The sequence below is a fragment of the Arachis stenosperma genome, chromosome 6, assembly GCF_014773155.1.
Source record: "Arachis stenosperma cultivar V10309 chromosome 6, arast.V10309.gnm1.PFL2, whole genome shotgun sequence".
Lineage (NCBI taxonomy): Eukaryota > Viridiplantae > Streptophyta > Magnoliopsida > Fabales > Fabaceae > Arachis > Arachis stenosperma.
The window spans coordinates 42,088,439-42,111,828 of NC_080382.1; the positions used below are offsets into that span (position 1 = coordinate 42,088,439).

A 23,390-nucleotide genomic window follows, 5' to 3' on the forward strand; every position below is an offset into this window, starting at 1 on the left:
GAATTTAAAGAGATGCTCTATGAAACTAAAGTTGCTAATAAGAGCATAGAACTACAGTTGAATCAAGCAAAACAGCAAATATCTAAACAGATAACAGAGGAGTGTCAAGCAGTTCAATTGAGGAGTGCGAAGACCTTGAATAACACTGCTCAAAAGAGTAAAAAGCCAAACAAGGAACAAGTGACAGAGGACAACCAAACCACTGTTCAAAATCTCTCTGAGGACAGTAAGAGCCCAGAGAGGAATATTGGCGTTCAAACGCCAGAAAGGGAAGGAAAGCTGGCGTTAAACGCCCATTCCTTGCCCAGTTCTGGCGTTCAAACGCCAGACAAGGGGGAAAAGTTGGCGTTAAACGCCCATTTTCCACCCATTCCTGGCGTTCAAACGCCCAAGGAGGATCAGGCACCTAAGAGTGCTGGCAGTGATCCCTCTAACAAGGCTTCTTCAACCACTTCTGTAAGGAATAAACCTACAGCATCTAAGGTTGAAGAATATCAAGCCAAGATGCCTTATTCTCAGAAACTCCGCAAAGCGGAACAGGATAAGCAATTTGCCCGCTTTGCAGACTATTTAAGGAGTCTTGAAATAAAGATTCCGTTTGCAGAGGCACTTGAGCAAATACCTTCTTATGCTAAGTTCATGAAGGAAATCTTAAGTCATAAGAAGGATTGGAGAGAAACTGAAAAAGTGTTTCTCACTGAAGAATGCAGTGCAGTCATTCTAAAAAGCTTACCAGAAAAGCTTCAAGATCCTGGAAGCTTTCTGATACCATGCACATTAGAAGGTACTTGCACCAAGACAGCCCTATGTGATCTTGGAGCAAGCATCAATTTAATACCTGCATCCACTATCAGAAAGCTTGGGTTGATTGGAGAAGTCAAACCAACCAGGATATGCCTCCAACTTGCTGATGGCTCCATTAAACACCCATCAGGCATAATAGAGGACATGATTGTCAAGGTTGGGCCATTTGCCTTTCCAACTGACTTTGTGGTGCTGGAAATGGAGGAGCACAAAAGTGCAACTCTCATTCTAGGAAGACCTTTCCTAGCAACTGGACGAACTCTCATTGATGTACACAAAGGGGAAGTAACCCTGAGAGTCAATGAGGATGAGTTCAAGTTGAATGCTGTGAAAGCTATGCAGCATCCAGACACACCAGATGATTGCATGGACGTTGACATTATTGATTCTCTGGTAGAAGAGATCAATATGGCTGAAAGCCTGGAATCAGAGCTTGAGGACATCTTCAAAGATGCTCAACCTGACCAAGAAGAACTAGAGGAAGTAAAGGAATTTTCGAAAATTCCTCAGGAGGAGGATAAACCTCCCAAACCTGAACTCAAACCTCTACCACCATCTCTGAAATATGCATTTCTAGGAGAGGGTGACACTTTTCCAGTGATTATAAGCTCTGCTTTAAATCCACAGGAAGAGGAAGCACTGATTCAAGTGCTAAGGACACACAAGACAGCTCTTGGGTGGTCCATAAGTGATCTTAAGGGCATTACCCAGCTAGATGCATGCACAAGATCCTGTTGGAGGATAATGCCAAACCAGTGGTCCAACCACAGAGGCGGCTAAATCCAGCCATGAAGGAGGTGGTGCAGAAAGAGGTCACTAAATTATTAGAGGCTGGGATTATTTATCCTATTTCTGATAGCCCCTGGGTGAGCCCTGTCCAAGTTGTTCCCAAAAAGGGAGGCATGACAGTGGTTCATAATGAAAAAAATGAACTGGTTCCTACAAGGACAGTCACAGGGTGGCGCATGTGTATTGACTACAGAAGGCTCAATACAGCCACCAGAAAGGATCATTTTCCTTTACCATTCATAGACCAAATGCTAGAAAGATTAGCTGGTCATGACTATTACTGCTTTTTGGATGGCTATTCAGGCTACAATCAAATTGCAGTAGATTCCCAGGACCAAGAGAAAACAGCATTTACCTGCCCTTCTGGCGTGTTTGCCTATAGGAGAATGCCTTTTGGTCTGTGCAATGCACCTGCAACCTTTCAGAGGTGTATGCTCTCTATCTTCTCAGATATGGTAGAGAAATTTCTGGAAGTCTTCATGGATGACTTCTCAGTATATGGAAACTCATTCAGCTCCTGTCTTAACCACCTATCACTTGTCCTGAAAAGATGCCAAGAGACTAACCTAGTTTTAAACTGGGAGAAATGTCACTTTATGGTGACTGAAGGAATTGTCCTTGGGCACAAAATTTCAAGCAGGGGAATAGAGGTGGATAAGGCAAAGGTAGAGGTAATTGAAAAATTACCACCACCTGCCAATGTTAAGGCAATCAGAAGCTTTCTGGGGCATGCAGGATTCTACAGAAGGTTTATTAAGGATTTTTCGAAAATTGCTAAACCTCTGAGTAACCTGTTAGCTGCTGACACACCATTTGTGTTTGACACACAGTGTCTGCAGGCATTTGAGACCCTGAAAGCTAAGCTGGTCACAGCACCAGTCATCTCTGCACCAGATTGGACATTGCCATTTGAATTAATGTGTGATGCCAGTGATCATGCCATTGGTGCAGTGTTGGGACAGAGGCATAACAAGCTTTTGCACGTCATTTATTATGCCAGCCGTGTTCTAAATGACGCACAAAAGAACTACACAACCACAGAAAAAGAGTTACTTGCAGTGGTTTATGCCATTGACAAGTTTAGATCCTACCTAGTGGGATCAAAGGTGATTGTGTACACTGACCATGCTGCTCTTAAATACTTACTCACAAAGCAGGATTCAAAACCCAGGCTTATCAGATGGGTATTGCTTCTGCAAGAGTTTGATATAGAAATAAGAGACAGAAAAGGGACAGAGAATCAAGTAGCTGATCATCTGTCCAGAATAGAACCAGTAGCCGGGGCGTCCCTCCCTTCTACTGAGATCTCTGAGACTTTCCCGGATGAGCAACTCTTTGCCATCCAGGAAGCTCCATGGTTTGCAGACATTGCAAATTATAAAGCTGTAAGGTTCATACCCAAGGAGTACAGCAGTGTGCAAAGAAAGAAATTAATTTCAGATGCCAAGTACTACCTTTGGGATGAACCATATCTCTTTAAGAGATGTGCTGACAGAGTGATCCGCAGATGTATACCCAGAGAAGAAGCACAAAGGATCCTATGGCACTGCCATGGATCACATTATGGAGGACATTTTGGAAGTGAGCGAACAGCCACTAAAGTCCTCCAGTGTGGATTCTACTGGCCTACTCTCTATAAAGATTCCCGAGAGTTTGTGCGTAACTGTGACAGTTGCCAAAGAGCTGGTAACCTGCCTCACGGATATGCCATGCCTCAACAAGGGATATTAGAGATAGAATTGTTTGATGTATGGGGAATTGATTTCATGGGACCATTCCCACCATCATACTCAAACACTTATATTCTGGTGGCAGTGGATTATGTATCTAAGTGGGTAGAAGCAATTGCTACTCCCACTAATGATACCAAGACCGTGCTGAAATTCCTCCAGAAAAACATTTTCAGCAGGTTTGGCGTCCCCAGAGTGCTAATCAGTGATGGGGGCACTCATTTCTGCAATAAACAGCTATACTCTGCTATGGTTAGATATGGAATCAGCCATAAAGTGGCAACTCCGTATCATCCACAGACAAATGGGCAAGCTGAAGTCTCTAACAGAGAGCTAAAGAGAATCCTAGAACCGACTGTAATAGCCCGAAGAAAGGATTGGGCAAAGAGCTTGGATGATGCTCTGTGGGCATACAGAACAGCATTCAAGACTCCTATAGGCACCTCTCCATACCAACTGGTGTATGGGAAGGCCTGTCATTTGCCTGTGGAACTGGAACATAAAGCCTACTGGGCAACCAGATTCCTAAACATGGATGCTCAGTTAGCTGGTGAGAAAAGACTGCTCCAGCTAAATGAGCTAGAGGAGTTCAGACTCAATGCCTTTGAAAATGCAAAAATTTATAAGGAAAAGGCAAAGAAGTGGCATGACAAGAGATTGTCAACCAGAGTCTTTGAGCCAGGACAAAAAGTTCTGCTCTTCAACTCCAGGCTCAAATTGTTTCCAGGAAAACTCAAATCCCGGTGGAGGGGTCCGTATGTGATTACAGGAGTATCACCATATGGATATGTTGAGCTTCAGGATATTGATTCTGACAAGAAGTTCATTGTTAATGGACAAAGAATCAAGCATTATCTTGAAAGCAATTTTGAGCAGGAATGCTCAAGACTGAGACTTGAGTGATTCTTAGCAGAAGTCCAGCTAAAGACAGTAAAGAAGCGCTTGCTGGGAGGCAACCCAGTCATTAGGAAGGTATATGATTAGTTCTTACAGAGGCAAGTATCAAAAATGAAGGAATTCACAGAGTTAAAGAAGGATTCAGCTCAAAAAGCAGAGAAAATGAGCTTACTGGCGAAAAAACGCCAGTAAGGGGCATTTTGGGCGTTAAACGCCAGAATGGGTACCATTCTGGGCGTTTAACGCCAGGTGTACAGCATCCTGGGCGTTTTGGAAAAACGCCCAGTGATAAAGGATTTCTGGCGTTTAACGCCAGCCAGGGCACCTGGCTGGGCGTTAAACGCCCAAAAGGGGTAGCAAATGGGCGTTAAACACCAGAATGGGTGCCATTCTGGGCGTTTAACGCCAGAAAGGTGGGGGGACCACATTTTTGTTTTCAACTCAATTTTTTTCAAACTTTCCTCTTTTTAACCATACTCTTCTACATAAATGCACTTCAACCTTTCATCATTCACTTTCAAATCTTCACAAATCAAAACCATTCTTCAAATCTATTTCAAATTAATCCCAAATCTTCTTCAAAAAACTCTCCCTTTTCTCAATTTCTCTCCATATCTTCTCAAATTTTTTTCAAATTCTCATTTTTTTCGAAATCTCTTCCTCCCCCCCTTATAAATTCACGTTTGGAACCCCCTTTTACCCACACCATTCGAATTTCCTCTTTCTCTCTCTCTCTTCTTTCTTTTCTTTTGCTTGAGGACAAGCAAACCTCTAAGTTTGGTGTGCTTTTCCGTGATCACTAAGCCAAGATTCATCAATATCATGGCTCCCAAGGGAAAACAAACCAATTTAAGAGGCAAGAAAGAGAATAATCCAAAGAATCTTTGGAATCAAGAGAAGTTCTTAACCAAAGAACATGAAGACCATTATCACAAAATAATGGGTCTGAGGTCAGTGATCCCGGAAGTGAAATTTGATCTGAAAGAAGATGAATATCCGGGGATCCAAGAGCAAATTCGAAACAGAGGGTGGGAAGTTCTAGCCAATCCTGAGACAAAGGTTGGAAGGAACATGGTTCAGGAATTCTACTCAAATCTGTGGCTGACAGATAAGCAGAGAATGACTGGAACCGCTTACCATACCTACAGAACCATGGTCAGAGGGAAAGTTATGTACTTCCATCTGGACAAAATAAGAGAAATCTTCAAACTACCTCAACTGCAAGATGATCCTGACTCCTTTAATAGGAGGATGGTGAGAGTAGATAAAGGGTTGGATCAAGTTCTAGAGGACATATGCCTCCCTGGAACTAAGTGGATAACCAATTCAAAGGGTGTCCCAAACCAACTCAAGAGGGGAGACCTCAAGCCAATTGCAAGAGGTTGGCTAGACTTCATTGGGCGTTCCATATTGCCCACTAGCAACCGTTCTGAGGTCACCATCAAGAGGGCAGTGATGATTCATTGCATTATGCTTGGAAAAGAAGTGGAGGTTCATCATGTGATTGCTTGTGAGATCTACACAATTGCAAATAAAAATTCCACTGAAGCCAAACTGGCTTACCCAAGCTTGATTTCCTTGCTCTGTAAAGAGGCTGGGGTGAAGATGGGGGTAGATGAATTCATACCCATTGAACACCCAATCACCAAGAAGTCAATGGAAGGACAAGTGCAAGACAACTCCATCAAAAGGAGGGCGCATGAGTTCCTCCCTGAATTTCCTGAAATTGGCTACTGGGCCAGCCTGGAAGCATCTATCACCAAGTTGCAAGAGACTATGGAGCAACTTAAGGAAGAACAGCAGAATCAGAACTGCATGCTCTGCAAATTGCTGAAGGAACAAGAGAAGCAGGGGCGTGAAATCCAAGAGATGAAACGCCAAAAGCTCTCCTCTCAAGCTGAGGGAACATCCACTTCTCAAAATCAAGGTTGTTGAGTCCTAACTCTGTGAAAACCTCTATCATTAGGAGCCTATTCTTTTTCGTTTTTTTTCATATTATTTCGTTTTTTTTATTTTTAGTGTCATCTTATATTTAATTTCTGAGTCTTGTTCTTAATTCATAATTAATAAAATTTAAGTTCATGCCTTGAAGCTATGAATGTCCTATGAATCCATCACCTCTCTTAAAAGAAAAATGCTTTAATCACAAAAGAACAAGAAGTACAGGGTTTCGAAATTTATCTCTGAAACTAGTTGAATTGGTTTGATGTGGTGACAATACTTTTTGTTTTCTGAATGAATGCTTGAACAGTGCATATGTCTTTTGAATTTGTTGCTTTGAGAATGTTAAAATTTTTGGCTCTTGAAAGAATGAGGAGAGAAGAGAACTGTTATTGAGGATCTGAAAAATCATCAAATTGATTCTTGAAGTAAGAAAAAGCAGTGAATACAAAAAAAAAAAATTTCGAAAAAAAAAAGAGAGAAAAAAGAAAAAGAAAGAAATAAAGTGGTGATCCAAAGCAATAAGAGTGTGCTTAAAAACCCTGGACACCTCTAATTGGGGACTTTAGCAAAGCTGAGTCACAATCTAAAAAGGTTCACCCAATTATGTGTCTGTGGCATGTATGTATCCGGTGGTAATACTGGAAGACAGAGTGCTTTGGGCCACAGCCAAGACTCATACACTAGCTATGTTCAAGAATCATTATACTTAACTAGGAGAATCAATAACATTATCTGAGTTCTGAGTTCTCATAGATGCCAATCATTCTGAACTTCAAAGGATAGAGTGAGATGCCAAAACTGTTCGGAGGCAAAAAGCTACTAGTCCCGCTCATCTAATTGGAGCTATGTTTCTTTGATATTTTGGAATCTATAGTATATTCTCTTCTTTTTATCCGATTTTGATTTTCAGTTGCTTGGGGACAAGCAACAATTTAAGTTTGGTGTTGTGATGAGCGGATAATTTGTACGCTTTTTGGCATTGTTTTTAGTAAGTTTTTAGTATCTTTTAGTTAGTTTTTAGTATATTTTTATTAGTTTTTAATTAAAATTCACTTTTCTGGACTTTACTATGAGTTTGTGTGTTTTTCTGTGATTTCAGGTATTTTCTGACTGAAATTGAAGGTTCTGAGCAAAAATCTGATCCAGAGACCAAAAAGGACTGCAGATGCTGTTGGATTCTGACCTCCCTGCACTCGAAGTGGATTTTCCGGAGCTACAGAAGCCCAATTGGCGTGCTCTCAACGGCATTGGAAAGTAGACATCCTGGGCTTTCCAGCAATATATAATAGTCCATACTTTGCACAAGATTTAATGGCCCAAACCGGCGTAGCAATTCGGCCTCAGAAATTCCAGCGTTAAACGCCGGAACTGGCATAAAACTTGGAGTTAAACGCCCAAACTGGCATGAAAGCTGGCGTTTAACTCCAGAAAAGGTCTCTACACGAAATTGCTTCATTGCTCAGCCCAAGCACACACCAAGTGGGCCCGGAAGTGGATTTTTCTGTAATTTACTCATTTCTGTAAACCTTAGGATACTAGTTTACTATTAATAGGATCTTTTGACATTGTATCCGTACCTTAGGACCTCATGACATTTTTACACGTTTCTTTGTGTAAATTCCACGGCATGAGTCTCTAAACCCCATGGTTGGGGGTGAGGAGCTCTGCTGTGTCTTGATGGATTAATGCAATTACTACTGTTTCTTATTCAATCATGCTTGCTTCCATTCTAAGATATCACTTGCTCTTAACCCGGATGAATGTGATGATCCGTGACACTCATCATATTCTCAACTATGAACGTGTGACTGACAACCACCTCCGTTCTATCTTAGATTAAGTAGATATCTCTTGGGTTCTTTAATCGGAATCTTCGTGGTATAAGCTAGAACTGATGGCGGCATTCAAGAGAATCCGGAAGGTCTAAACCTTGTCTGTGGTATTCTGAGTAGGATTCAATGACTGGATGACTGTGACGTGCTTCAAACTCCTGAAGGCGGGGCGTTAGTGACAGACGCAAAAGAATCACTGGATTCTATTCCGGCCTGATTGAGAACCGACAGATGATTAGCCTATGCTGTGACAGAGCATCAGGGACGTATTTTCACTGAGAGGATGGGAGGTAGCCACTGACAATGGTGAAACCCTACATACAGCTTGCCATGGAAGGAGCCTTGCGTGTTTGATGAAGAAGACAGTAGGAAAGCAGAGATTCGGAAGATGGAGCATCTCCAAAGCCTCAGCCTATTCTTCATTACTGCAAAACAAGTACCTTTTTCACGTTCTTTTGCTTTTTACAATCAATCCTGATAATTTCTGATATCCTGACTAAGATTTACAAGATAACCATAGCTTGCTTCAAGCCGACAATCTCCGTGGGATCGACCCTTGCTCACGCAAGGTATTACATGGACGACCCAGTGCACTTGCTGGTTAGTTGTGCGGGATTGCAAAAGTGTTATTGCAATTTCGTGCACCAGCACCCGCGCCGCTTTCCGTTTTATTTGAGGAACCGTCCATGTAGAGATTCCATTCTATGGAGATTTTCGGTGTGTCCGTGATTTCCGCAATGAAGTCAGCCAGGTATTGCGATTTGATGGCCTTCCGAGCTTCGTATTAAAGATCAAATTCGGACAACTCGACTGCCCATTGCAAGATTCTGCCTGCCAGGTCTGTTTTCTGTAAGATCCCTTTTATGGGCTGGTTGGTCCGGACCCTAATGGTGTGGTCGTCGAGATGTTAGTATGAGAGCGTAGGCAAACTTCTCTATTTTTTGGTAGTTCAGCTCGGCTCCCTGTAGTGCTTTACTGAAGAAGTATATAGGTTGTTGCCCGTTGTCATCTTCTCGGACTAGTGCTGAGGCTATTGCCGGACTTCCTACTGCGAGGTACAATATGAGTGGTTCTCCTTCTCGTGGCCGAGTTAGGATAGGTGGCTGTCCGAGAAACCTTTTGAAATCTTGGAAGGCCTGCTCGCACTCCGTTGTCCATTCGAACTTTTTTCCCTTCTTTAGAGTAGCGTAGAAGGAAGAGATCTTATTGCCGATCCGGCTAGAAATCTGGACAAGGCTGCTAACCTTCCATTGAGTTGTTGTACCTCTTTGACACAAGTTGGACTCTTCATGACAAGCATGGCCCGACATTTATCCGGGTTTGCTTCGATTCCACTTTGTGTGAGCATAAAACACAGGAATTTGCCAGCTTCTACTGCGAAGGTGCATTTTGCGGGATTGAGTCGCATGCCATGCCGTCTTATAGTGTCGAACACCTGGGTCAGATTGGACAATAGCGCTTCTTCATTTTGTGTCTTTATTAGCATGTCGTCTACATAGACTTCCATGATTTTTCCGATGTGATCTGAAAAGACCTTATTCATTAATCTTTGATAAGTAGCTCCCGCATTTTTAAGACTGAAAGGCATGACGATGTAGCAGTAGTTTGCTTTTAGGGTTAAGAAGGAAGTTTTTTCTTGGTCAGGTGGATACATTGGGATTTGATTGTATCCCGAATATGCGTCCATAAACGAGAGGTATTTATATCCGGAGGAGGCATCGACCAGTGCGTCGATACTTGGGAGTGGATAAGGATCTTTTGGGTAGGCTTTGTTGAGATCAGTGTAGTCGGTGCACATTTGCCACTTCCCGTTTAATTTTTTCACCAAGACGACGTTAGCTAACCATAGTGGGTATTTGACTTCTCTTATGAATCCTGCCTCTAATAGAGCTTGTACCTGCTCTTCCACAGCATAAGAGCATTCTGGTCCGAGCTTTCTGCATCTCTATTGTACTGGCCGAGATTCTGGGTAGACTGCTAGTTTGTGGCACATTAACTTAGGGTCTATGCCTGGCATGTCTGCGGCCTTCCATGCAAAGAGGTCGACGTTATCTCGTAAAAACTGTATGAGTGATTCTTTTGTGTTTTCATGTAGAATTGTGCCGATATTGGTTGTTTGGTTCGGGGTATCCCCAATCTAGATTTTTTCTATTCCACCTTCAGGTTGTGGGCGGAGCTCTTCCCTCCTCTGAACTCCACTGAGCTCGATTGTGTGGAATTCTTTTCCTCCGCTTCTGAGGTCTAGACTTTTATTGTAACAGTGGTGTGCCATCTTCTGATCTGCTTTTATTGTAGCTATCTCTTCTAGAGTTAGGAATTTCATGCATAGATGTAGAGTTGAGACTATTGCACCAAGCTGATTTAGTGTTGTGCGGCCTATTAAGGCATTATAGGAAGAACCTACATCGACCACGATGTAATCTATCTTGAGTGTTCTTGATTGGTTTCCTTTTCCAAAGGTTGTGTGCAATGAGATGTATCCCAGTGGTTGAACCGGGGTGTCTCCTAGTCCAAACAGGCTGTTCGGATATGCTCTGAGTTCTTTTTCTTCCAAACTGAGCTTGTCGAAGGCAGTTTTGAACAAGATGTCGGCGGAGCTCCCTTGGTCTATCAGTGTGCGGTGGAGGTTTGCATTCGCCAGTATAACAGTGATGACCATGGGATCGTCGTGTCCTGGAATTATACTAGATGCATCTTCTTTTGTGAAGGTAATTGGGGGATGTCGGGAGCTTCCTCATTCCCCTCGACATAATATACCTCTTTAAGATATCTTTTGCGAGATGATTTGGAGACTCCTCCTCCCGCAAATCCGCCGTGTATCATGTGGACGTGTCTTTCTGGTGTACGAGGTGACTTCTCGGTTCGTCTGACATCTTTTTCCCTTCTTCTTTTTATTTGCTCATCGTCCCGGGTGGCCAGAAACCGATCTAGCTTCCCCTCTCTTACTAGTTTTTTGATGAATTTTTTTAAGTCAAAACATTCATTGGTAGAATGCCCGCGGATTCGATGGTATTCACAATATTCCAACTGATTTCCTCCTCCTTTTTTGCCTTTGAGTGGTCGAGCTGGGGGTATTCTTTCAGTGTTGCACACCTCTCTGTAGACGTCCACGAGAGACACCCGAAGTGGGGTGTAATTGTGATATTTTTTTATTTTCTCTCCATGTAGATGTTCCTTCTTTTTGGATTCTTTGTCCTTATCCTGAGAAGTGAATCCAGATTTTGAGGTCTGTCCTAGTCGAGAGTTTTCCTCCATGTTGATGTATTTTTCAGCTCGTTCTTGTACTTCGTTCAGAGATGTGGGGTGCTTTTTCAATATAGATTGGCTGAAAGGTCCCTCTCGCAAGCCATTGATGAGGCCCAAAATGGCAGCCTCTGTTGGTAAGTTCTATATGTCTGGGCATGTTTTGTTGAAACTTTCCATGTATTTGGAGCTTGCTTAGCCTAATAAACTTGGAGCATGCTTAGCCTTGTCTTTTTGGATGGAGAATCTGGCCAAAAACTTCTTGGCCAAATCGTCGAAACTTGAGATGGACATAGGAGGTAGATTGTCGAACCATTTGATTGCAGTTTTTGTTAAAGTAGTCAGAAAGGCTTTGCAATGAACTGCGTCTGAGGCGTCGATAAGGTACATTCTACTTCTGAAATTGCTGAAGTGATGGCCGGGATCTGTAATGCCGTCATACAGACTCATATCTGGAGCTTTAAAGTCTTTAGGGATTTTGGTCTTCGTGATCTCCTTAGTGAATGGATCTTGATCCTTGCGGGAGCTGTCCTCATGAGGGGATCGGTTGGCTTTGGTCTTGAGATCGGCTTCGAGTTTTAGGAGTTTGTCCTCCATTTCCTGGCGTCACTTTATTTCCTTCTGTAGGTCTTTCTCAGCCTCTCGTTGACGTAGGGCGTCTTCCTTGAGTTGTTTTAAACGGTCTTGAAGTATCTCCATGGCTCCCGTGTTTGAATTCTTTTTGTTGTTAAGTTGAGGAGTATCCTTTGGTGTGGTGTCCGCATTTTTGTGCGGTGTTCTATCTTCTAGATCTGAAGTGTGGTCGTTGTCATGATCGTCCACCATGATGATGGGATGACTTCCAGGTTCCCCGGCAACGGCGCCAATGTTCCGAGGTGCTCCGGGGGTTACCTAAAACTGTAGGTCGATCTCGGATGAGATCTTCTGTGTGGGTCGGAGCTATTGTGTCCGACTTGTTGGACTTGGTGATGGTGCTGATCCTTCGTCCCCCGGAGGGTGGGGGGTACCTACAAGGGAATCTGATGCTTAAGTTAGCAAGGGTATTAAGCAGGTATAGAGTAGAATCAGAGTATGAGTTATACCTGGGTGCTCCAGCGTATTTATAATGGTGCGGAGTGACCTTTTTAAATAAGATAAGTTAGTTATCTTATCTTATCTATATCTTTGAGCGAGGTCATCTTATCTTCAAGGGAACCGCCCTTCCCTGCAGGCTTGGGCTGCCTTAGGATTTAGGGCGTGTTCCTTTATTTAGGCCCTTTTTGGGCTCTCCTGGTGACCTGGCCGAGCTCTTTGAGAAGAGGTCGGGTCATCTTGACCTGAAGTGGTCGGTTACTTTGTCTGTAGAACACCCCGGGTTGGACAGCTCGACCCAGGGTATAAACAGTGCCCCTGCTCAAGCTTGGTCTTTATTTGGAGGTCGAGTCTTAGTTTTAGGACTTCGAGCCTTCTCGGGTAAAGCCGAACTCGAGCATTTTGTCACTTTATCTTTGTAGAGCTCCTTTTTGAATGCGAAACATTTTCTTCAAAAAGGCGCGCGCTTTGTATTAGCGCTCTGTTCTTGGGAATGTGCAAGGGTTTAATGCCCTTATTAATTGGTTTTTAATGCTTCGTTTCTTTTGGGCTCTTTTATTTTGAACTTTACACAAAAAAATGGTTTCTCTTCCCCGTTTTACTTCGTAACTTCCCCCTTCGCTCTCTCACTTTCTGTTTTCGCCTGTATTTGCGCTTTTTGAGTTGCGGCGTCGTTTGGCGATTTCTGGGTGTTTTGAAAAGGCAATTCTGTTTTTTCCATCTTCAATCTCCTTCGAAGTTTCTTCCTTTGTTCAGGTTGGTTTTTCTTTTACTGTTCCTTACCAAAGCTTTACTTCTTAACTGGATGCATGTTTGGAGAGCTTTGAATATTTGTTTGTGGCCTTTGTGTTTCGTTCGTTACTGTGACATATTTTTTCTGTCCTTTTGTCTTTGCATGTTTTGCTGGTGCTTTCTGCTTAAATTCTTTACTCCTGAGTTTTGTGAACTGCATTTGTCTTCTGAAAGATTTCCCATTTGATTTTTGCTTTGTCGATAGCTCTCCTTCATTAATTTCTTTATTTTGTTCTTTGTGGTTCGTCGCCTTCTTCTCAGAGTGTCGCCTTAGGTACAGGATTAAAGAGGGATTTATCATTTTTCTTTTTAGGATGTATCAAGATGTGAGCTTGTCGTTTTTCCTGAATCCTTGTTCTGTTCCTGCCTCCAAAGGATGCCCCTGGGACTTTGGTGGTGGTCCCGGGGTTTCCTTTCGTTTATTTGTACAACGCTGATTTATGTTTGGCCGAGCTATTTTGTCTTTCGTCCGAGATGCTGTTTAGTAATCCGATCTTCTTTTTTCTTGTTTGTAGGATTTAGTTGGCCTCATGTCTTCTCGCAAAAATATTGTTGAGACGTCTTCCCAAGTCCTTGAGGTCATAGCTGATTGGGTGGATTCTATGGTTCTGTTATGTGTTTCTTTGGTTGATTCTGAGTTTTGTCAGCAACTTAGGTAATTTCATAGGATCTGTGGTAGTGGGAGTAATGAGAAAAACTATGAACTTGTACCTCTGAATTCTGATGAGAGAGTCTGCTTCTCTACTCAGATTGTTGGGGAGCGCCCTTTTTTCTATGCCTACGACTTCTTTTTTGATCAAATGAGTATTACTCTTCCTTTCTCTGATTTTGAGACCAGCCTATTATGGTCATGTAATGTTGCTCCTTCCCAACTTCACCCTAATTCCTGGGGTTTCATAAAAATTTTTCAATTGTTATGTCATGGATTTGGTATTCCTGCTTCACAATCTCTCTTTTTCTACCTCTTTGTCTTGACGAAGCCTGGGGTAGTTAAGAAGAAGGCTGCTTGGGTTTCTTTTCGAGCCGCCCAGGGGAAGAAAGTTTTTTCTATATTTGATGAATCTTTCCATGATTTTAAAAATTACTTTTTTAAGATCCGAGCTGTTGAAGGAGTTCGGCCCTTTTTTCTGGGTGAAAATGACGAGCCCGTCTTCCCCTTGGAATGGCAAAAGGATGTGCGAGTATCTAGATACATGTTCATACCCTAGGTCGAGCTGTCCAACTCGGGATGTTCTACAGACAAAGCGACCGACCTCTTTAGGTCAAGCGGACCGACTTCTTTACAAAGAACTCGGTCCAGATCGACAGGAAAGCCCAAAGAAGGGCCCAACTCAAGGAATACGATCCCGATCCGAGGGCAGCCCAAGCCTATAGAGATAAGGGCGATCCCATGGAAGATAAGCTGACCTCGACAAAAGATAAGATAAGATAAGATAACTAAACTTATCTTATCTAAAGAAGGTCACATCTCACCATTATAAATACACTGGAGCACCCAGGTATAAATCATACTCTGATTCTACTCAATACCTGTTTAATACCCTTGCTAACTTAAGCATCGAAGTCCCTTGCAGGTACCCCCCACCCCTCGGTGACAAGGGATCAGCAGCATTCTCAGTTCCACAAGTCGGACACACCAGCTCCGGCTGCTACACACCTGCCGGACACGTTGGCTACGACCAGCACAAGAAGATCTCATCCGAGATCGACCTACAGTTTCAGGTAACCCTCGGAACATTGGCGCCGTTGCCGAGGATCCTGGAAGTCATCCCATCACCATGGCGGACGACCATGACAACGACCACGAGTCAGGTTTGGAAGATAGAACGCCGCACAAGAACGCGGATGTTACATGATGATTAGGTTTTTGACGGTTTAGAATTTCACAAATGAATTCTCGTTGCAAGTATAATTCCTAAACCAACAATAATCCTTTCATAAAAAAGATTGTTTGTCACAAGTAACAAACCCCTAAATTTATAAACCGAAGTATTGAACCTCGGGTCGTTCTCCCTAGGAATCACAATAAAGTGTCTGGTTATTGGTTAGAAATGTGTTTTGGGGTTTTGGATAAGAAGCATGAAAAGTAAATGGCAATGAGAATAAACTAACAACTATAAAAGGCTCTTGGCAAGGTATGAAAATTAAAAGTCCTATCCTAGTTATCCTTCTCAATTGTGATGAGAATTGTTCATTGCTACTGTTCTGAGGGTTACCTGAAACTGTAGGTCGATCTTGGATGAGATCGTCTGCGTTGGTCGGAACCGACGTGTCCGGCAGGTGGGTATCGGCCGGAGCTGGTGTGTCCGACTTGTTGGACTTGGTGGTGGTGCTGATCCTTCGTCCCCGGAGGGTGGGGGGTACCTGCAAGAGACTCCGATGCTTAAGTTAGCAAGGGTATTAAGCAGGTATTAAGTAGAATCAGAGTATGAGTTATACCTGGGTGCTCCAGTGTATTTATAATGGTGAGATGTGGCCTCTTGCGGATAAGATAAGTTAGTTATCTTATCTTTATCTTTATCTTTCAGTGAGGTCATCTCTAAGGGAACCGCCTTTATCTCTATGGGCTTGGGCTGCCCTTGGATTTGGGGTGCGTTCCTCTATTTGGGCCCTTTGTTTGGGCTTTCCTGTGACTTGGCCGAGCTCTTTGAGGAGAGGTCGGGTTGTCCTGACCTGAAGAGGTCGGTCGCTTTGTCTGTCGAACATCCCGGGTCGGACAGCTCGACCCAGGGTATGAACAGTGCCCCTGCTTGAGCTTGGTCTTTCTGTTGAGGTCGAGTTTTTGACTTCGGTCCTTTCATGACGAAGCCTAACTCAAGCATTTTGTCGATTTCTTCTTTTTGAAGAATCTTTTGAATGTAGAACGTTTTCCTCTAAAGGCGCGCGTTTTTATATTAGCGCTTTGCTTTGGGAACGTAAATGGGTTTAGTACCTTCATTAATTGGTATTAATTGCCCCGTTTTCTCCTAGCTTTTATTTTGAATTTTCTGAAAAAACGGTTTCTCTTCTTCGCTTTTCTTCATAACTTCTCCCTTTACTCTCTCATTTTCTGTTTCTTTCGTAACTTCTTCCTGCAACGTCTGTTCTGTCATTGCTCAATGTGGAAGAGGGGTGATTACCAGATTTTCTCCTTCTATCTTTGCGGTATTTCGCTTCGAGGGGTGGCTTTGTTGTTTCTGCTCTTCGGCTCTCCTTTCGAGATTTTTCTTTTATTTTTCCAGGTTTGATTTTTCTTCCTCTGTTCTTTTATATGTCGGTAGAAAGTTTGAATTTTGCTCAGAGAAAGTTGGGATCTTTCTGTTTTTACCATGCCTGATTGTTTGCGTGTTCTGGATTTTCTTCGTTTTTTGGTGCGAGTCTTTTGCTTTTCTCGTTGCTTGAATCTTTTCTTAGGGCTTTTGCATGTTGTCGCCGCTTCTGGTTGCGCCTTTGATGATAATTTTTGCTTGATTCTGAAAAAGTTTGCGTCTTTGGTGATTTTTTGCTTGGCATTTTTGATGTTTGATAATGCTTTTTTGCTGATAGACTGTAGAAAGGTGGTGACTTTGTGTTTCATTTGTTTCCTTTGAGACTTTATTTTCTTTCTGACGAGTGCCGGGGCGTAAGCTGTAGAAATTTCTTGAATCCTTGCTTTGTTATTGCCTCCAAAGGATGCCCCAGGACTTTGGTTTGAGTCTTGGGGTTTTCCTTTTCGTGGTTTCATCATCTGAGAAGTATTGACCGAGTTGTTTTCTCCCTATCCGAGATATTTGTAGTAACCCCTATCTTTATTTTCTTACTTGTAGGATTTAGTTGGCCTCATGTCTTCTCGCAATAACATTGTAGAGATGTCTTCCAGAGTTCCCGAGGGGATGTCCGATTGGCTGGACTCCCTTGTTTTGTTGTGTGTTTCCGTTGTGGATGCTGAATTTTGCACAGAGCTGAGGAAGCGTCATAGGATTTGTGGTGACAATGCTCGCGAGGGGGATTACGAGCTTGTTGCTCCTGATTCTGATGAGAGGGTTTGCTTTCCGACTTCCATTGAGAGGGAGCGTCCCTTCTTCTATGCCTATGAATACTTTTTTAGCCAGTTGAATGTTACTTTTCCTTTTACTGCTTTTGAAACCGACCTGTTGTGGTCGTGTAATATAGCTCCATCCTAGCTTCACCCCAATTCCTGGGGTTTTATTAAAATTTTTCAACTTCTCTGCTGTGAACTAGATGTAACACCTTCCCAGACTCTGTTTCTTTACTTGTTTATTTCTGCCAAGCCTGGCGGTTCTTCAAAAAAGAAGGCTTCTTGGGTTTCTTTCAGGTTCGCCCAGGGCTATAAAGTGTTTGCGATGTATGACGAGTCCTTTAAGGACTTCAAGAACTACTTTAAAGTTCGAGCTGTCGAGGGGGCCCGCCCCTTTTTTCTTGATGAAAATGATGAGCCTGCTTTTCCTCTAGAGTGGCAAAAGAATGTAAGAGTGCCACGTTACACATGGGAAATGCTTAGTGAGGTTGAGCGGGCCTTTGAAGTTGTTCTTGAAGATTTGTGGGGGAAGCCTCCCCATCTGGATACGAAGAGATTTTTGAGTGATCCATCTTTGGTTCGGGCTGCTTTGGGTACTGTTTGCTTTATTTTATACTTGCTTTCCGAGCTTTTTTCTTCTTCTATGTTGTAATTTGTCTTTTGTGGTTGATTTTGTGTTCTTCAAAGATGTCGAAAAATAATGACTCTATGAAGGCCTTCAAGAAGGCGAAGAAGGCAACTGCTGCTTTAAACATTTCGGCCAAGGCGGCCGGAGAGGGATCTTCCCAGGTTCCAGTTAAACCTCCTGTACCTAGTTCTCCCAGGCCGAGGAAAGCAATTCCTATTCCTCGGGTTCGCTTGGTCGATCCTCCGCAATCTTCTGCGGCAGCTCCTGGTGCCCCTCCTTGTAAGAAGCAAAAGTCATCCAAGCCCTTTAACCTGGATGCCCCAGATTTTGATGCTATCGAGTTTGTCGACCAGCAAATTGCCCCCTATGGTGGGCTTTCTATGGATGATGTTTCTCTTCTTCAGCATCTGGATTTTATCACTAAAAGTAGTGTGAAGATGGCTCATATGGGTGCCGCTATATTCCGAACAATTCAGGGGATTCCGATTCATGCCACAAAATCCTTTATGGAAGAGGCCAAGTCGGAATTTGATTGAATCATAGGTCTGAAGGAGGAGTTGGAGGTGAAGTTGGCGAAGGTGGAGAAAGAGCTGGAGGGTGAGAAGGCCAGCTCTATTGCCCTTGCTGCTTCTTTGAAGTTGGCAGAAGACATGGCATTGAAACATAAGGATAGCTATGTCTCGGCTTATAGGGAATTGATGCATCTTCGGAAAGATTTGGAAACAGCTCAGGCTAATTATGGTGAGCTTCAAGGTCACCTTGTGGGTAGCGTAACTGGTGCCTCCGAGAACCTGATGGAGCAGTTCCGGGTTGTTGCACCTGATGCCGACTTGACTCTCATCAGCCTGGACAATGTCGTGAGGGATAGTAAGATTATCCCTGATGACCAGGATGATGATGAGGCTAATCCTCCCCCAGTGCCTTCTCTTAAGGTGTCGATCTCCTCTGTTCCTCCCGTTACATCTGATCCGGATTGCCAGATTCTGAACCGGGATGATGGAACCGTAGATGCCATGCCCCTTCAGACTCGTCCTCCTTCCCCTTGTCCTGACACTGCCAAGAAGGCTCCAGATGTTTGCTGATCTCTTTCTGGATGTATAGTTGGCCCGGTGATGAGCGGATAATTTGTACGCTTTTTGGCATTGTTTTTAGTATGTTTTTAGTATATTTGGTTTAGTTTTTAGTTAAAATTCACTTTTCTGGACTTTACAATGAGTTTGTGTGTTTTTCTGTGATTTTAGGTATTTTCTGACTGAAATTGAGGGACCTGAGCAAAAATTTGATTCAGAGACAAAAAAAGGACTGCAGATGCTGTTGGATTCTGACCTCCCTGCACTCGAAGTGGATTTTCTGGAGCTACCGAAGCCCAATTGGCGCGCTCTCAACGGCATTGGAAAGTAGACATCCTGGGCTTTCCAGCAATATATGATAGTCCATACTTTGCCCAAGATTTGATGGCCCAAACCGGCGTTCAAAGTCACCTTCAGATTTTCCAGCGTTAAACGCCGGAACTGGCAGCAAAATGGGAGTTAAACGCCCAAACTGGCACAAAAGCTGGCGTTTAACTCCAAGAAGAGTCTCTACACGAAAATGCTTCATTGCTCAGCTCAAGCACACACCAAGTGGGCCCGAAAGTGGATTTTTATGTCATTTACTCATCTCTGTAAACCTTAGGCTACTAGTTCTCTATAAGTAGGACCTTTTACTATTGTATTGAGACATCTGGGTAGCTATCTTTGTTCTTATGCTATCTTAGATCATTGGGAGGCTGGCCATTCGGCCATGCCTAGACCTTATTCTTATGTATTTTCAACGGTAGAGTTTCTACACACCATAGATTAAGGTGTGGAGCTCTGCTGTACCTCGAGTATTAATGCAATTACTATTGTTCTTCTATTCAATTCCGCTTGTTCTTGTTCTAAGATATCACTTGTTCTTCAACTTAATGAATGTGGTGATCCGTGACACTCATCATCATTCTCACCTATGAACGTGTGCCTGACAACCACCTCCGTTCTACCTTAGATTGGGTGAATATCTCTTGGATTCCTGATACACGATGCATGGTTGATCGCCTGACAACCGAGTGCTTGCCTGACAACCGAGCCAGCCATTCTGTGAGATCAGAGTCTTCGTGGTATAGGCAAGAACTGATGGCGGCATTCAAGAGAATCCGGAAGGTCTAACCTTGTCTGTGGTATTCTGAGTAGGATTCAATGATTGAATGACTGTGAAGTGCTTCAAACTCCTGAAGGCGGGGCGTTAGTGACAGATGCAAAAGAATCACTGGATTCTATTCTGGCCTGATCGAGAACCGACAGATGGATAGCCGTTCCGTGACAGGGTGCGTTGAACATTTCCACTGAGAGGATGGGAGGTAGCCACTGACAACGGTGAAACCCTTGCATAAGCTTGCCATGAAAAGGAGTAAGAAGGATTGGATGAAGACAGTAGGAAAGCAGAGAGACGGAAGGGACCAAGCATCTTCATACGCTTATCTAAAATTCCTACCAATGAATTGCATAAGTACCTCTATCTTTATCTTAATGTTTTATTCATCATCTATACCCATTTGAGTCTGCCTGACTAAGATTTACAAGGTGACCATAGTTTGCTTCATACCAACAATCTCCGTGGGATCGACCCTTACTCGCGTAAGGTTTATTACTTGGACGACCCAGTGCACTTGCTGGTTAGTTATGCGGAGTTGTGATAAAGAGTTGAGATTGCAATGAGCATACCATGTTGATGGCGCCATTGATGATCACAATTTCATGCACCAAGTTTTTGGCGCCGTTGCTGGGGATTGTTTCGTGTATGGACAACTGACGGTTCATCTTGTTGCTTAGATTAGGTATTTTTCAGAATTCTTAAGAATGAGTTCTAGAGTTTCATGATGATCCGTTGAAATCTGGCTGGCTGAGAAGCCATGTCTAATCTTATTGGACCGAGGTTTCAACTGATCATCACAAGAGCTTATTGATCACTATCAATCTTGCTATTGGAGCAATGATCTACTAAGGCTTGGCTGGCCATTGGCCATGTCTAGTGTTTTGGACCGAAGCTTTCTTTGAAAGCTTGGCTGGCTGTGAAGCCATGTCTAATTCCTGGACCGGAGTCTTAGACTAGCATTGCAATGATTCCTGGAATCCAAATTAAGAATTCTGAAACCTTTATTTTCTATTTCCATATAATTTTCGAAAAAATCCAAAAAAAAATTTCAAAATCATAAAAACCAAAAATATTTTATGTTTCTTGTTTGAGTCTAGTGTCTAATTTTAAGTTTGGTGTCTTGCATGGATTGTTTATTTGATCTTGGTTCTATTTTCAAGTCAATAGTACAGGGAACTGAAGATTCAAAACATGCAGCAGAGGAATTACACAGAAAAAGCTGGGCGTTCAAAACGCCCAGTGAAGAAGGACAGACTGGCGTTTAAACGCCAGCCAGGGTGCCTGGTTGGGCGTTTAACGCCCAAAAAGGTAGTGCATTGGGCGTTAAACGCCAGAATGTGCACCATTCTGGGCGTTTAACACCAGGATGGCACAAGGGGGAGGATTTTGTTTTCAAATCAATTTTTTTTTCAAGTTTTCAAAGTTTTTCAAAATCAAATCTTTTTCAAATCATATCTTTTCAATCAAATGTTTTCAAAATCAATTTCTTTCCTTTTTCAAAGATACTTGCTATCAATTAATGATTTGATTCAACATTTCAAGTATGCTGCCTTTTCTGTTGAGAAATGTTTAATGTTTGAATCATATCTTTTCTTGATAGCCAAGTTATTAATTTTTAAAATCAAATCTTTTTAAAATTGTTTTCAAATCATATCTTCTGAATCATATCTTTTTAATCACATCTTTTTCAAAACAGTTTTCAATCATATCTTTTTGATTTCTAATTCCAAAGTCTTTTTCAAAAATTACTTGATTTCTTTTTTACACTCTTGATTTTCGAAAATCAATTAAAGTTTTTCAAAAATTTTTTTAAAAAAAAAATCTTTTTAACTTAATTTTCGAAAAAGTTCTTCCCCTCTCATCACATCCTTCTATTTATGGAGTACCACTCCTCCTCAATGCACAATTCGAACTCTGTCTGACTAAGTTCGAATTCTTCTCCTTCTTCCTTCTATCTTTCTTCTCCTCTGACACCTCAATGAATCTCTATACTGTGACATAGAGGATTCCATATTTTCTTGTTCTCTTCTCTTTCATATGAGCAGGAACAAAGATAAAGGCATTCTTGTTGAAGCTGACCCTGAACCTGAAAGGACCTTGAAGCGAAAGCTAAGAGAAGCTAAGGCACAACTCTCTGTAGAGGACCTAACAGAAATCTTCAAAGAAGAAGGACCCATGGCAGCCGAAAACAACAATAATGCCAACAATGCAAGGAAGGTGCTGGGTGACTTTACTGCACCTACTCTCGACTTCTATGGGAGAAGCATCTCTATCCCTGCCATTGGAGCAAACAACTTTGAGCTTAAGGCTCAATTAGTTTCTCTAATGCAACAGAATTGTAAGTTCCATGGACTTCCATTGGAAGATCCTCATCAGTTCTTAGCTGAATTCTTGCAAATCTGTGACACTGTCAAGACTAATGGGGTTGACCCTGAGGTCTACAGACTTATGCTATTCCCTTTTGCTGTAAGAGACAGAGCTAGGACATGGTTGGACTTACAACCTAAAGAAAGCCTGGACTCATGGGAAAAGCTAGTCAATGCCTTCTTGGTAAAGTTCTTTCCACCTCAAAAATTGAGTAAGCTTAGAGTGGAAGTCCAAACCTTCAGACAGAAGGAAGGAGAATCCCTCTATGAAGCTTGGGAAAGATACAAACAATTGATCAGAAAATGTCCTTCTGACATGCTTTCTGAATGGAGCATCATAGGTATTTTATATGATGGTCTCTCTGAACTATCCAAGATGTCCTTGGATAGCTCTGCTGGAGGATCTCTTCATCTGAAGAAGACGCCTACAGAAGCTCAAGAACTAATTGAAATGGTTGCAAATAACCAATTCATGTACACTTCTGAAAGGAATCCTGTGAACAATGGGACAAATCAGAAGAAAGGAGTTCTTGAGATTGATACTCTGAATGCCATTCTGGCTCAAAACAAGATATTGACTCAACAAGTCAATTTGATTTCTCAAAGTCTGTCTGGAATGCAAAATGCACCAAGCAGTACTAAGGATGCTTCATCTGAAGAAGAAGCCTATGATCCTGAGAACCCTTCAATGGAAGAGGTGAATTACCTAAGAGAACCCTATGGAAACACCTATAATTCTTCATGGAGAAATCATCCAAATTTCTCATGAAAGGATCAACAGAGACCTCAACAAGGTTTCAACAACAATAATGGTGGGAGAAACAGGTTTAGCAATGGCAAGCCTTTTCCATCATCTTCTCAGCAACAGACAGAGAATTCTAAGCAGAACAACTCTGACTTAGCAACCATGGTCTCTGATCTAATCAAAACCACTCAAAGTTTCATGACTGAAACAAGGTCCTCCATTAGGAATTTGGAGGCACAAGTGGGACAGCTGAGCAAGAAAGTTACTGAACTCCCTCCTAGTACTCTCCCAAGCAATACAGAAGAAAATCCAAAAGGAGAGTGCAAGGCTATCAACATGGCCGAATTTGGAGAGGAAGGAGAGGAAGTGAACGCCACTGA

At 42.6% G+C, this 23,390-nt stretch overlaps 1 non-coding gene across 1 annotated transcript; it reads right to left on the reverse strand.

Annotated features, from left to right (window-relative positions):
* Positions 1-22,479: 22,479 nt before the first annotated feature.
* Positions 22,480-22,587, reverse strand: LOC130937933 (small nucleolar RNA R71). Its single transcript, XR_009069123.1, has one exon. It is a non-coding gene; the product is annotated as a small nucleolar RNA R71 (small nucleolar RNA).
* Between the last annotated feature and the right edge of the window lie 803 nt (positions 22,588-23,390).